Source organism: Sapajus apella, unplaced genomic scaffold (assembly GCF_009761245.1).
Source record: "Sapajus apella isolate SASKATOON/1434 unplaced genomic scaffold, GSC_monkey_1.0 scaffold38, whole genome shotgun sequence".
In the NCBI taxonomy this organism is placed as follows: domain Eukaryota; kingdom Metazoa; phylum Chordata; class Mammalia; order Primates; family Cebidae; genus Sapajus; species Sapajus apella.
In genome coordinates this window covers 10734480-10751226 of record NW_022436978.1, presented here as the reverse complement: position 1 = coordinate 10751226, position 16747 = coordinate 10734480, and positions in this window count along the sequence as shown.

Here is a 16747-nt window from a genome sequence, read left to right as displayed (position 1 = left end):
ACATACCTGTCTCTGTGTCTTATTTCCTGTTCTTCCTTTATCTTCCTGAATGACTATCATCAATTTCTTTCCTCTCAGAATCTTTGACTCAATATTTATTGATCATTAATTATGCTTTCATCACTGTCACTACTTTACTTATGAATAAACTAAAAGGTAAATAATTTATTCAAGATCACACAAAGTTTGAGGTTATTAGATTTATTAGAACTCAGACGCAATTCTAGTCCTCATGGTCTTTACCACTACGCATATTTCCATGACCAATTTCCCTCCAAGTGTCACTCCTATATATGAATTATGTAGCTTTTATATATTTTCTAGACCATTTACAGATCCCCATCATATAAGACCATGTTTCATTTGATAATGTTATACATGTGTCATTTTGTAAGTAGGTTACAAATAAATTTAAAAGTAGGAATCATATCTTGAGAAGATACCAATACCTGGCAAATATTAAGTAAGTTGGCTGATGTGATGGTTGCAGAAAAGTTTTAAGCAAGAAGGACAACAGGACCTGCCTTTGATATTTACTAAAGTTTCCATTAACTTTGGTAATTATGTTCAGGAAAATGTGAAATCCTGATTTCTGTGTATAGTGTTCATGAATCTTTATAATCTAACTCCAAATTCTTTTTCAAACCTCAGCCTTCACTTCCATCATTCACATGCCTTAGGGATTCTCTATCCACAATCTATGTTCTCAAAGCCTAACCATTCTCCACACTTCTTTGCCTACATAATTTCTTTTTTTGCTTCCCTGCTTGAAAAATCTACTCATTCTTCAAAAACCAGGTCCTTTGTTCTCCTCTTAGCTACAGAGCAATTATTGCTTCCTTTCTGATCTCTGTTTGAACATTTACAACATTGCTTGGCACTAGATACAGGTGCCTACATATCTATCTTCAAGGAAATTCCATCACTCAGGGGAGAAGAAAAATGGTAATTATTAAAAATGCGAGCCTTAAGCATAGGTATATCTGGATTCAAAATCTGACTCTCACTGATTAGTTACAGGAACTTGGCCAATATGTTTAACTTTTCAAAGCCTCAATTCCCTTATGAATAAGTACGGTTATTAATAACCTTACAGAGTTCTTGCAAGGATGACATAATAAAATACACAGAGTTCCAAGCATATAAAAGCATAATGAATTTTGTGGTATGATGATAATAATAATCGATAGATCTTTGTGTTTCAATCATTAACACTGTCTGAAACATTTTATACACTTAAATTTTTGCAAAAGTCATATATGAAAATATAAATGCTTGTATGTTTCTTTTTCCATTACCCACAAATAACATACACATTATGACCATAATGAATTTTCTTGCAAATTCCAATTAAAAAGAACAAGCCCAGCAGTAAGTTGCCTGCCATTCTGGAAACTGAAGAATACAATTAATAAAATTAGAGAAAATTAAAGATTCAAGTGACGCAGGAAAATATATCTAATTAGTGTCAAAACCCAGGCCTCCTAAATGTCTAGTTGACAGAATGCCTTTAAGGTTAGCAAAATACCCATGCAGATATGACTAAAAATGGAATATGGCAGGACATAATAGCCATGCTTTATAACAAACTAAGAATGGACAAGATTTTGCCACTCATAATGCATTTAGTTGCAGATTTTCCTTGTTAAGATCCAAAGCTTGTTGCTTCCTCTTCCTTCTCAGCATTTTACTTCCAACAGCCTTTTCAACAAAGACACTAAGTCAGAGACAAAAACAAATGAACAAACAATAACAGCAACAAACCTTTCTTTTTTTAACTCATCTTCTAAGATAGAAGAATCTGAGTGAAACAGAGATTTGAAGAGGGATTTTGCCTTAATTAAAAGATCACTGGATGGGTCTTTTAGGGCTGGGACACTTCTTTTAGGGAGCTGTGTATGTGTTCTCAATTAGCATAAAGCACTTAGATTGATTTCCAGTTCACAGTACGCACTCAGCAAGCATTGTGGTTTTAATTTGTTCTCAATTAGCATAAAGCACTTAGATTTCTAGTTCACAGTATGCACTCAGTAGGCATTGTGGTTTTAAGTTAATTTCATAACTACTTCATTGTAAAATAAATTTTCTCACAATTTTATATTGCTTTTGCTATTTTCTCTGAGTTTCAAGAGAATACAGGGAACTGAAAATGCCTTTCTGAAAATGTGTGTGGTGTGTGTGTGTGTGTGTGTGTGTGTGTGTGTGTGTCTGTATAAATGCCAGTATACATACAGTGAGTGTGCTCCCTCATGCTTTGGAAGTCCTCTATCCATTTTCCTTTAACTAGTGATTAACAGGCAAGTGTAATTTTTAATTTTGTAGTTTTGAGTTTTTTCACTATTCCTATGCGATCTATATCTTCAGGCTTTGTTTAATTAGGATGAGAATTTTAAATGGGAAGGTTGGCACTGAATAAGCATCACTGGGAGACTACTGAACACACAGGAACCTCTGTTTGCACTCTGTCAGTATAAGAATCTTTGAAAAAGAAATAGATTGCTTTGTCTTTGGTTGCAATGATATAATTTTAACATTCAAGTCTTTTTAATAAAAAAGAAACATTATTTTTGCCCAATGAAAACAATGTTGTTAATTGTTTCTCTTTCTACGTTGTTTATTTCTATCTCCAAATAAACGTCTTTTGGATCCAAGCCCTGACACTCAGAAGTGGTACAGAGTAGGTAAATAACCATTATTTATATATGAAATTATTAGATCCTTGAGAAAATGGGCTGTAAGTTGTTCACCTTGTGATTGCCCATGACTAGCGCAGCATCTGGCATTGTGCTGCTCACTGTTAAAGTGGGGGAATATATGAAGTCCTAATTGTACAGAAAGAGACATGATTTTCGTAACCAGTGGGTTCCTTAGACAGAAAATGAAGTAACGATTGATACTAGTAGGTATAGAACACACTGTAGGTAGCCCATAGGCATAGAATTGGAAGCGTAAGTCCGCATCTACTATGTGTCATGAACTATACTATGTCTAGATACTTTAGATCCTTCTCCTTTTAAGAAAGAGAAGACTTAAAAGAGAGTTAGTGTAATGAAAGCTACTACAGAGGCTTTTAAAAACTCTCATGAGAACACTGTACAGAGTGTTACCCCTTCCTGAGAAATTCAAGAAAGACTTCACAGAAGAAATGACGTTTCAGTTGGGGCCTGAGGTTCATTAGGAGTTTGCCAAACGAAGAAGGGTAGATGGAATATTAGTTGGAGGGAGGAAAACACATGTAAATTCTGGATTTAACAACAATTTTCAGCTAAAAATAAAAATTGGCAAACCTAAAATATTATCTTAAGGATAAAAATTATCTACCGTTAGAGAGTATCGAAAGTAACTTTGTAATAAAATTTTTACCACTTGTATTATTTATAGCCCAAAAGCTGGCTCCATTGGTCCCTTTCCCACCAAACAGGATATTGTCATTAGGTTGACTTGCATCCTGCTGAAAGCAGTATGTCTGATGTGTAAGGCACAAAGACAGTGTTTAAAGAACCCTTATGATTTTGAACAAACTGGCCCAGCAGGGAGATTTTAACCTGCCCACCCTAACACGCACAACAGCCTGTGTTTGTAAACAGAGCCTTACTGCACTAGTGAGAGCAGACTCAGAACAGTGTCAGCTCATTAATTGGGTGTCAGCTCCTTGCTGGGAAAAAAGCTTAATGAGTCATCTCATCATAAAGAACTGTGGCTCAAGGGAGGGGTGAATTTCTTAGAAAGAGGGGGAAAGATTTGTCCAGCAATAACTATGTGTATAGAAAAGCTAGAAGCCCACCTGCTGGGATAAAGAGAGAGCAGCATTTGGGAACGGATGGTTTCTCTGCATTCTGCTATTCAGAGTGAAACCTGAGTTTATGAGTTTATAAACGCAGCAATTACCAGTGTGTATATTCAAGTTCATTGGTAGTTTAATAAATGGAAAAAATTTAAAACACATTTTTGTTTAAAGTTTATTAAGTTTTTCTTTTTTCTGCCCCAAATAGAAATACTCTTCTACATTTCCTTAAAAAATCTTCTGTGACAAAGCACATGTTAATTAATGGTCATATTGAAACTCAAACATACTCTTGATCTCAACAGCAAAACTTATTAAAAGCTATCAAATTTATGGCATGCGTTCTGTAGATAGTCATAAGACAATATTAAACAAATGAACAAAATACAGCCTTAAACATGAGGAAAAAAACCTCCTCTCTTATTATTTTAAAATCTATCCCAATATTCACATTAAAAAGTATTTTAGTTTTTCATGTAGTGCTTCAGACTTATACCTAATATTCATTATTAAAACATTGTGTTCTTATATCTTGGGCTATTGGTCTTATTAATTTGTAACATCTGTTAATATTAAATTGTCAGACCATTATGTTATAGATTTTCCATAGTTTGTGTCATATTTTAACTTTGCCTCCGATATTGTTGCCTTGAGTTTGATAAATGAATTATCTTAAGTGTTTTTCCTTATGTCACTATTTTTCTCAATTCCCCAAAAAATCTCAAAATCTCTACACTTTGCTTACTGATTTATCGACCCAAGTGGCCTTTCAGACCTTTTTATCTCACTTATGAAATCACTAGTTCTTTCTCTCATCCTCATTCTATGTCCCCTTCCCATGAAAAGTTTCAACAGTTATTGTGTGATATATTTTGCTGAGAAAATCAGGGAGATTTATTTATCACTTCCATAAATCTGAGACTTTCTTCTCTCTAGAATTAATCTGTTGTTGTGGGGGGGAGGTGTGTGTGCGTGTGTGTGTGTGTGTGTGTGTGTGTGTGTGTTTTGTTTGTTTGTTTGTTTGTTTGAGATGGAGTTTCACTCTTGCTGCCCAGGCTGGAGTGTAATGGCATGATCTCTGTTCACTGCAACCTCTGCCTCCCAGGTTCAAGCGATTCTCCTGCCTCAGCCTCCCGAGTAGCTGGAATTACAGGTACCCGCCACCATACCCAGCTAATTTTTGTATTTTTAGTAGAGAACGGGTTTCAATATGTTGGCCAGGCTAGTCTCGGACTCCTGACCTCATGTGATCTGCCTGCCTCAGCCTCCCAAAGTGCTGGGATTACAGGTGTGAGCCACTGTGCCCGGCCTGTTGTGGTTTTTAAAATGTGTTAACCTCAGATGTGTTCATTGTCCTAGTGGGAGTCTGTATTCCCTCCTCTTAAATCTGGATAGGCTTGTGACTTCTTAGACAATAGTTAGAAGTGGCACTGTATAGAGGGTGGATCAACAAAAGGCAGGAAACTTCTTTGTTTGCTGAAATACTCCCTTATGAAGACCCAAGAGGCAATATGAAAAATTCAGCTACATTGAGTCCACCATTCTGGATGGTCATAAGAAGAGGCCATATTGAGAGGCTCTGCAGTTACATAGAGGGAGGAAGCTATTTGAATCATCCCTGCTTATAAACTAGACCTGTGAGTGAAGAAGACTCTAGAGGTGTCAGGTTTCCAGCTGTTCAAATATTCACATCTGAGACCCTAGACATTGTGGAACAAAGACAGTCACACTTGCTGAGCTCTGTCCTAATTCCTTACTCACAGGATGAGTATAATAAAATAATTTTTGAGGGTGAGTCATTTTGTAGTAATAGATAATTGGAATATCTGTCTACCATTAAGCCTTTCAGTAAGTAGGAAACCTTTTAAAAGCACTTTACAGCATTTAATATCTTTTTCTATTCATTGCCTTCTTTTTGTCTTCTTTAAATAAGTTTAAGAGTACAATTTAATATATATTCTTCATTTTTACTTTCTCAGATTTATTTTTCAGATTCTGATATTGCCAATTACCTTTTTAAATTTTGTCTGTAGGCATTGCCTTCACTTTCTTCTGACTTTCCTTCTTCTATCTCCCGGAATCACCGAAATTGAAGTAAGATACCACTTCTTAAAGATAAAAATCTTTTATTATTCCCAAGAAAACCTTTGTGAAAGCATTTATCTTCATTAAAAAATTTTATCCTTCAAAGGGAAACACCAAGCCTTTTTCAGAGTTGTATTTTCAGTGCCCTCAGTGGGCACTGAAAGACAGCACTCAATTAACATAACAGAACTCTACCTATTTCTATACTGTCTACTATTTTAAAAATTATATTTATTAACCCATAATAGCTACACGTATTTACTAGGTTCATCTGATATTTTGATACATTCATACAATGATGTATGTGTATCATATTTTCTCTATCTAGTTCATCATTAAAGGCATCTAGGTTAAGTTATGTCTTTGCCTTTTTCAATACTGCTATAATGAACATATGTGCATGTGTCTTAATGGTGCAACAATTTATATTTCTTTGGGTATATATCTACTAATGAGATTGCTGGGTAAAAAGGTGGTACTCATTTAAACTCTTTCAGAAATTTCCAAACTGTTTTCCACAGTGGCCAAACTCATTTACATTTCCACCAGCAGTGTATAACTGGCCAGGTTCAAGTGGTAAGTTAATACCAGTTGTTAGAAACTAAATAAACTGAATTCTTAATAAGCCCACTCAGAATTGACATGTGGTTGTTTCATTCCAACATCTGGGCAATTATAAGGCCAAAAAGTATAATGAAGAGATATAGCCATGCTTGTTTTAGGTATGCTTTCTCAAATAGGAATAAAAGTGCTTTCTTGGGAGGCAGCATATACAATAGCTTAATACATGAACATTAGAATCAAACAGTGAAAATCCATGATTCTTCTATTTAATAGTTGTGTAGTTGTGGGCAAATGACTTAAACTTCTACTTTTTAAGCTGTAAAATGGAAATAAATATAAGTTACCTCATGGGACTATTGTTAAGATTAAGTGAACTAATCCAGGAAAACTATTTAATATTTCGTATGGTTTAGAGTGACAATCATGTTAGCTATTTTATTCATTACTACAAATATGTGGCTCTAAATACTGAGAGAAAATGTAGCACAAAGGTCAAGAACATAGCTCTGGAGCTAGACTTCCTGAGTCTAAATCCCAGAATTTTTCCTGTTTTTCCCATTTATATGATGTAGCTATTATTAGTAACTATGCCATAGGTTTTGAGTGAGGTTTAAATGACTAAGTATTTCAGAAGCATTCTAGACAGTGTCTTGCACATAAAGCTCATCATATAAATATTCGCTTGATAAAATAATGAATTGATTGCATATAGACTTGCATATGTTATATTGGTATCATGGGATTGTATTTGCAATTGTCTCAAATTGGAAACAATCCTAGTTTTTTCAGCTCTATTGAGGTATAACTGACAAAGAAACTTACACAAATTTATAACATACAATGTGATTGATTTTTACTGTACAATATGATTGATAAACATATATCTCGTGAAATAATTACCACAATCAAATTTGTTGTACTATATGAACAACCTATGTTTTAATCAGCAACAGGATAAGTATCTAAATTGTGGTTAAAATTATGCAAAATAATTCTACTCAGCAATATAAAAGAACAGTTTATTGATACAAAAACAAGATACATCATATTGAGTGACAGATCTCTGACAGAAAATGGTACCATTTACATACAGTTCAAGAATAAGCAAATCTGGTTTATACTAATAGATTTTAGGGAAATGGTTGCCATCTGGAGAAGTACTGACAGGAGTGAGTCATGAAGGAATATTCTTTGGTTTTGCAAATGTTCAGTATATTAATCTGGATGCAGACTACAAGGTAATACTGCCATGCAAATTTTTATAAAGTGATACATTTAATATTTATATACTTTATGCATATTATACTTTGATTTTTAAAGTTAATATACTTTATTTATATATTATCTATTTTAGTCCAGTAAAACACTTTCATCTGTCAATCCATTGATCCATCCAGCTATTTGTAGTATTTGAGAGCCCATCTTTGAGATTCAGACTAACCTGAGGTCAAATACAAATCCTGCAGTCGTGTGTCCCTCACTGCTCTGAGTTTCCATCTCCTCATCTGTTGATTGTTATCATTGTTAATTTTCAGGAGTTTTTTGAGGCTCAATTGAGGTAATGTAAATAAAGTACTTAATGCAATACCTGGTACAAAGTCAGTGCTCAAAAAATAACAGAATTATACATTTTATAAATGTTATGATTTTGTACAAGAATGCAGGTATGCTACCAGCCACTATGGAGTTGACCCATGTAAATAGGAAAAGGTTACCTCCTTCAAAGAGAAGACTTAAATGGCACAAAAATATCCCTGGAGGAAACATAAAACACTCTTACCCAAGATCTACAAACCTAAGTTATATAGTTGTAGAGAGATTCTAAAATTGGGGATCATAAATGGAGAGTCAAAACCTGTTTTCAAGCTTTGTATTTTAAGTCATGTCTTTAATACAGTATGCTCTCCATGTGAATTCCAAAAGTCATGGTTTTTAGCTTATAAAAATATTTTGAAATGTATATATTGTAAGTACTAAATGAAATTCTTCATATCACAATACTTTCATAAATAAAGTACAATATAAGTATAGTAGGTTATTTTCACTATTATCACAATTAAGTCTACTGGCAAGAGAGGCAAGTAAATGTAGGACACCCAGAGTATATTTATTTCCTAATGTTTATAAATTTCCATTATTCTACTCGCTCACACAAGACCTCCCCAACCACTGAAATTATGTAACAAATCCTGAATATCAAAATTGTATTATTCTTACAGTCATCATCCAATAATTTCTTTTTACAATGTTTCATTTATTTTTTTAGATTTTAGATTAAGGGGATACATGTGCATGTTTGTTACATGGGCATATTGAATAATGCTGGGGTATGAGCTTCTACTGAACCCATCACCCAGATAATAAACATAGTAGCCAATAAGCAGCTTTTCAACCCTTGTTCCCTTTTCAACCCGTGTTCCCTTCCCTCCCTACCCCTTTTTTGAGTCCCTAACGTCTATTCGTTCTACCTTTATGTCCATGTGTACATGTTATTTCACTCCCACTTATAAATGAGAACGTGTTGTATTTATTTATGTGTGTATATATGTATGTGTGTGTGTGTGTGTGTGTGTGTGTGTGTGTGTGTGTGTGTGTCTGTGTAGGTATATGGTACTCTAGGTTTTAGGGTACATGTACAGATCATGCAGGATTGTTGCACAGGTACATACAAGGCAATGTGGTTTGCTGCCTCCATCCCCCCGTCACCTATATCTGGCATTTCTCTCCATGTTATCCCTCCCCAACCTCCCTACTCCCCACTGTCTCTCCCCTAGTCCCTCCCAACAGATGCCAGTGTGTGATGCTCCCCTCCCTGTGTCCATATGTTCTCATTGTTTAACACCCACCTATGAATGAGAACATGTGGTGTTTTATTTTCTGTTCCTGTGTCAGTTTGCTGAGAATGATGGTTTCCAGATTCATCCATGTCCCTACAAATGACACGAACTCATTGTTTTTCATGGCTGCATAGTATTCCATGGTGTATATGTGCCACATTTTCCTTGTCCAGTCTATAATTGATGGACATTTGGGTTGGTTCCAGGTCTTTGCTATTGTAAACAGTGCCACAATGAACATACGTGTGCATGTGTCTTTATAACAGAACAATGTATAATCCTTTGAGTCTATACCCAGTGATGGGATTGCTGGGTCAAATGGAATTTCTATTTCTAGGTCATTGCAGAATTGCCACACTGTCTTCCACAATGGTTGAACTAATTTACACTCCCATCAACAGTGTAAAAGTGTTCCTATTTCTCCACATCCTCTCCAGCATCTGTTATCTCCAGATTTTTTAATGATCACCATTCTAACTGGTGTGATATGGTATCTCAATGTGGTTCTGATTTGCATTTCTCTAATGATCAGTGATAAGCATTTTTTCATATGTTTGTTGGCCTCATATATGTCTTCTTTTGAAAAGTGTCTGTTCACATCCTTTGCCCACTTTTGAATGGGTTTGTTTTTTTCTTGTAAATCTGTTTTAGTTTTTTGTAGATTCTGGATATTAGCTCTTTGTCAGATGGGTAGACTGCAAACACTTTTCCCATTCTGTTGGTTGCCAGATCACTCTAATGATTGTTTCTTTTGCTGTACTGAAGCTCTGGAGTTTAATTAGATCCCATTTGTCTATTTTGGCTTTTGTTGCCAATGCTTTTGGTGTTTTAGTCATGAAGTGCTTGCCTATGCCTATGTCCCAAATGGTTTTGCCTAGGTTTTCTTCTAGGGTTTTTATGGTGTTATGTCTTAAGTCTTTAATCAATCGGGAGTTAATTTTAGTGTAAGTAGTCAGGAAGGGGTCCAGTTTCTGCTTTCTGCACATGGCTAGCCAGTTTTCCCAATACCATTTATTAAACAGTGAATAGTTTCCCCGTTGCTTGTTTTTGTCAGGTTTGTCAAAGATCAGATGGTTGTAGATATGTGGCATTGCCTCTTAGGCCTCTGTTCTCTTCCATTGGTCTATATCTCTGTTTTGGTACCAGAACCATGCTGTTTTGACTACTGTAGCCTTGGAGTATAGTTTGAAGTCAGGTAGCATTATGCCTCCAGCTTTGGTCTTTTTGCTTAGGATTCTCTTGGCTATGTGGGCTCTCTTTTAGTTCCATATGAAGTTTAAGGTGGTTTTTTTCCAGTTCTGTGCAGAGGGTCATAAGTAGCTTGATGGGGATAGCACTGAATCTATGAATTACTTTGGACAGTATGGCCATTTTCATGATATTGATTCTTCCTAACCATGAGCATGAAATGTTTTTCCATCTGTTTGTGTTCTCTCTTATTTCCTTTAGAAGTGGTTCGTAGTTCGCTTTGAAGAGGTCCTTTACATCCTTTGTTAGTTGTATTCCTAGGTATTTTATTCTCTTCGTAGCAATTGTGAATGGGAGTTTGTGCTTGATTTGGCTCTCTTTTAGTCTGTTATTGGTGTATAGGAATGTTTGTGCTTTCCGCACATTGATATTGTATCCTGAGATTTTGCTGAAGTTGCTTATCAGTTTAAGGGGATTTTGGGCTGAGACGATAGGGTCTTCTAAATATACAATCATGTCATCTGCATTTTCTGTTTCTGCATTAATTCAATTAGTATAATGACCTCCAGTTACATCCATGTTGCTGCAAACGACATGATTTTATTTATTTTTATGACTGTATATTTTTCCATAGTGTGTATGTACCACATTTTCTCTAGCCAATCCATTGTTGATGAAAACTTAGGTTGATTCCATGACTTTGCTACTGTGAATAGTGCTGTAATAGACATGTGATTGCAGGTGTCTTTGTCTTTTTGATAAAGCAATTTATTTTCTTTTTTTTTATTTTAAGAAAGAAAGGAAGAAAGAGAACGAATAAAAAAAAAGAAAGAAAAAATGAAGGAGAGGAAGAATGAGGAAGAGGAAGAGGGAGAGAGAACTGGGGTGTTGCTTTATTGCCCAGGCTAGAATGCAGTGTAAAAATGGGTATGCCTGTACTTGTGTTTAGTAATAGAGACATGGAAAAAAAATGAGGGAAGAAAATAACTAACAAGCACCCAACCAATATTTCATTTAAACCTGTAAATAGGTGTGATGTGGTACTGACAAGAGTGTATATTTTGTATATTTAAAGTGGAGAGTTCTATAAATGTTAATTAAGTCTACTTGTTCCCGATCTGAGTTAAAGTCCTGGATATCGATGTTAACTTTCTGTCTCATTGATCTGTCTGATATTGATGTTGAAGTCTCCTACTGTTACTGTGTGGAAGTCTAAGTCTCTTTATAAGTCTTTTATATCTGGGTATTCCTGTATTGGGTGCGTATATATTTAGGATCTTTAGCTCTTCTTGTTACATTGATCCTTTTATCATTATGTAATATCCTTCTTTGCTTCTTTTGATCTTTGTTGCTTTAAAGTCTATTTTATCAGCAAAAATTGTAACTCCTGCTTTCTATTTATTTATTATTTTTGCTCTTCATTTGGTTGGCAAATTTTTCTCCATCCCTTTGTTTTAAGTCTTTGTGTATCCTTTCATGTGAGATGGGTCTGGATGTAGCATACCAATGGATCTTGGTTTTTTTTGCCTGTCTGTAACTTTGGATTGGGGGATTTAGTTGAATTAATAATAATATATGTGAGTTTGATATTGCCATTTAATGTTAGCTGGCTGTTTTTCCCATTAGTTGATACAAGTTCTTAATTATGTTGATGTTCTTTATTTTTTGGTATTTTTTAGAAAGACTGATACTAGTTGTTCCTTTCTGTTTGTAGTGGTTTTTTCAGAAGCTCTTGTAAAGCGGGCCTGGTGATGATGAAATCTCTGAGTGCTTGCTTTTTCACAAAAGATTTTATTTTCCTTCACTTATGAAGCTTAGTTTGGCTGGATGTAAAATACTGGGTTGAAAGTTCTTTTCTTTAAGAATGTTGAATATTGGCCCCCACTCTCTTCTGGCTTGTAGGGTTTCTGCTGAGAGATCTGCTGTGAGTCTGACAGGCTTCCCTTTATGGGTAACCTGACCTTTCTCTCTGGCTGCCTTCAGCATTTTCTCCTTCATTTCAACCCTGGTGAATCTGGCGATTATGTGCCTTGAGATTGGTCTTCTTGAGGAATATCTTTGTGGTGTTCTCTGTACTACCTGGAGTTGAATATTGTCCTGCCTTGCTAGGTTGGGAGTTTTCCTGAATGTTATCCTGAAGCGTATTTTCCAGCTTGGATTGATTCTCTTCGTCACATTCAGGTACACCTATCAAACGTAGATTAGGTCTTTTCACATAGTCCCATATTTCTTGGAGACTTTGCTCGTTTCTTTTTATCCTTTTTTCTCTAATCTTGTCTTCACATTTTATTTCATTAAGTTGGTCTTTGACTTCTGATATCTTTTCTTCTGCTTGATCAATTCGGCTGTTAAAACTTGTGCATAGTTCGCGAAGTTCTCGTGTTGTGTTTTTCAGCTCCATTAATTCACTTATATTCCTCTTTAAATTGTGTATTTTTGTTACCATTTCATCAAACCTTTTTTCAAAGTTCTTAGTTTCTTTGCATTGGGTTAGAACAAGTTCTTTTAATTCACAGAAGTTTCTTATCATCCACTTTTTAAAGCCTGCTTCTGATAATGGAACACAGTCTTTCTCCATCAGGCCTTGTTCCGTTGCTGATGAGGAACTGTGATTCCCTGTAGAGGAAGAGGCGTTCTGATTTTGAGTATTCTCAGCCTTTTTAGGCTGGTTTCTTCCCTTCGTTATAGATTTATCCATCTGTGGTCTTTATAATTACCGTCTTTATAGTTGGGTTTCTGAATGGACGTCCAACTTGTTGATTCCCGGCGCTAAAATCTGAGCAACCCACTGCGCCGGCTAAAACAGCGGCATTAAGGTTGATAGTGCTTTTACTCTGCACCAAGAACCGCCGCACCAAGGCAGCAGCAAAACCGCCTTGCCGGCCACAAGAGTCGCGCTGGCGACCCGTGGGGCTTCTCCGCTGGGAATCACCTGGTGCGTGAGCAACAAAAATTCATCTGAAAGTGTGGCGTCCTCTCGTTCTCTGTGCTTTCAGTGGGAGCTACAATCCCGAGCTGCTAGTGATCAGCCATCTTGGATCTCTCTCCTTGTATTTTTTTTCTTTTGGGTAAACATCCAGTAATAGGATTGCTTATTAAGTAGCAATTCTATTTTTAGTTCTTTGAGGAACCTCCATACTGCTTTCCTTGAGGATTGAACTTATTTACACTCCTACAAACAGTGTGTTCTCTTTTCTCCACATCCTTGCCAATAGCTGTTATTTTTTGACATTTTAATAATAGCCATTCTGACTGGTGTGAGATGGTATCTCATTGTAATTTAATTTGCATTTATCTGATTATTTGTGATGTGTAGCATTTTAAAATATGTTTATTGGATACATGTATGTCTTCTTTGAGAAGTGTCTTTTTATTAATATATCATTTGCCCAATTTTTAATGGGGTTATTCTTCCTTGTTGATTTGTTTAAGTTCCTTCTAGACTCTGGTTATTAGTCTTTTGTTGGATGCATCGTTTGCAGATATTTTCTTCCATTCTGTATGTTGTCTGTTTATTTTGTTGATTGTTTCTTTTGCTATGCAGAAACTCTTTCATTTAATTAAGTGCCATTTGTCATTTTTGTTTTTGTTGCAATTGCTATTGAGTCCTTAGTCATAAATTCTTTGTACAGATCAATGTCCAGAAGAGATTTTCCCTAGGTTTTCTTCTAGGATTTCTATAGTTAAGTATAATATTTAATCCATCTTGAGTTAATTTTTGTATATGGTAAGTGATAGGGGTCCAGTTTCCTTCTTTTAGAAATGGTTAGCAAATTTTCCCAGAATCATTTACTGAATAAGAGTGTGTCATTTTCCACTGTTTATTTTTCTCAATTTTGTTGAAGAGCAGTTGATTGTAAGTATATGACTTTATTTCTGGGTTCTCTGTTCTGTTCCATTGATCCATGTGTCTATTTTGGTGCAAGTACCATACTGCTTTGGTTACTAAAGCTTTATAGTATTCAGGCTTTTGGTTCCATATACACTTTAAAATTGTTTAAACACTTTTAAAATTGATATATAAAAATCTATATATTTGTGGTATATAACATGATGTTTTGATATACTTATGCATTGCAGAATGGTTAAAACAAGCTAATTACAATATTTTCAATTATTCTGTGCTTAGTCTTGTACTGGCACATTACCATGCAGCTAATATCAACTTAAGAAAGTACTTTTGCAACTGTGAGAATTTTTAATTGAAAATATTGTGTAAATAACTTTAGGCCAAGGGCAGTGGCTCATGCCTGTAGTCCCAACACTTTGGGAGGCCAAGACCAGTGGATCAGTTGAGGTCAAGAGCTTCAGTCTAGCCTCACTAACATGGTGGAACTCTATCTCTAGTAAAAATATGAAAATTGAATTGGGCATGGAACATGCCTGTAGTCTCAGCTACTTGGGAGGAGGCATGAGAAATGCTTGAACACGACAGGCAGAGGTTGCAATGAGGCCAAGATCTCACCTCTGCACTCCTGCCTGGGCAACAGAGTGAGACCTTTCTAAAAAAAAAAGAAAAAAGAAAGAAAGAAAGAAAAAGAAAAAAGGAATATTATGTAGATATGCCATTGTAGAAATGATACAGAGAGATCATATGGACTCTGCACTTCATTTTCTCCATGGTTTCTTTATGAAAGAATATAGTATAACATTGCAACCAAAATATGGACATCAATACAATTTATAAAATACTCAGGTTTTCTATTTTACTTGCACTCATTAATGTATGTTTCTTTTGTTTTATATAACTTTACCATATGTATAGTTTCATGTATCCAGCACCACAGTCAGGCTACTGAACAGTTCCATAACTACAAGGATCATTTATGTTGCACTTTTATATCAGAACCCACCTTCTCCCGCCTGCCCACCTCTGATGGAATAGAAACCAATAACATTTTCTCCATTTCTAAAGTTATGTAATTTTAAAATATTTTATAAATGGAATCATACCCTATGTAATATTTTTGCATTGTTTTTTTCATTCAGCACAATTCCTTGGGGATTCATTCAATTTGTTGTGGGTACAAATAATTTGTTTTCATTGCCATGTTCTTGTTATTTCACAATATCTATGCTCCAGGTTGTTTGTCCATTCACCTACTGAAGGACATCTGGATTGTTTCTAATGTTTTCTATGATAAACAAATAGCTCAAAATATTCGTATATACATTTTAATTAAGCATAAGTTTCAACTTTTCTGGGATAAATGAGTAAGAATTAAATGGCTGGGTCACATGATAATTTTGAATGGTTAGTATTTTTTTAAGAAATTGTATATTGATACTTCTGTATGCTTTGTGAAGTTCTTGTACTTTGTTTTTCAGCTCCACTAGCTCATTTATATTCTTCTCTAAACTGGTTATTCTGGTTAACAATTCTTCTAACCTTTTTACAAGGTTCTTAGTTTCCTTGCGCTGGGTTAGAACATGCTCCTTTAGCTCAGAAATTTGTTGTTACCCACCTTCTGAAGCCTACTTCTGTCAATTTGTCAAACTCATTCTCCACCCAGCTCTGTTCCCTTGCTGGCCAGGAGTTGTGATCTTTTGGAGGGGAAGAGGCACTCTGAGTTTTGGAATTTTCAGCCTTTTGGGGTTGGTTTTTCCTCATCTTCATGGATTTATCTACCTTTGGTCTTTGATGTTGGTGAACTTCAGATAGGGTTTCTGTGTGTATATCCTTTTTATTGATGTTGATGCTATTCCTTTTTGTTTGTTAGTTTTCCTTCTAACATTCAGGCCCATCTACTGCAGGTCTGCTGGAGTTTGCTGGAGGTCCACTCCAGACCCTGTTTGCCTGGGTATCACCAGCAGAGGCTGTAGAACAGCAAGGATTGCTGCCTGTTCCTTCCTCTGGAAGCTTCATCCCAGAGGGGCACCTGCCAGGTACCAACTGGAGCTCTCCTGTATGAGGTGTCTGTCGACCCCTGCTGAGAGTTGTCTCCCAGTCAGCAGGCATGGGGGTCAGGGACCCACTTGACGAGGCAGTCTGTCCCATAGCAGAGCTTGATTGCTGTACTGGGAGATCTGATGCTCTCTTCAGAGCCCTCAGGCAGCAACGTTTAAGCCTGCTAAAGCTATGCCCACAGCCACACCTTCCCCCAGACTGTGGCTGCTGCCTTTCTTTCAGAGATGCCATGCCCAGAGAGGAGGAAACTAGAGAATCAGTCTGGCTACAGCCGCTTTGTCGAGCTGTGATGGGCTCCACCCAGTTCAAACTTCCCTCCCAGTTAGAACTTACATTGTGAGAAGAAAACCACTTACTCAAGCCTCAGTGATAGTGAACATC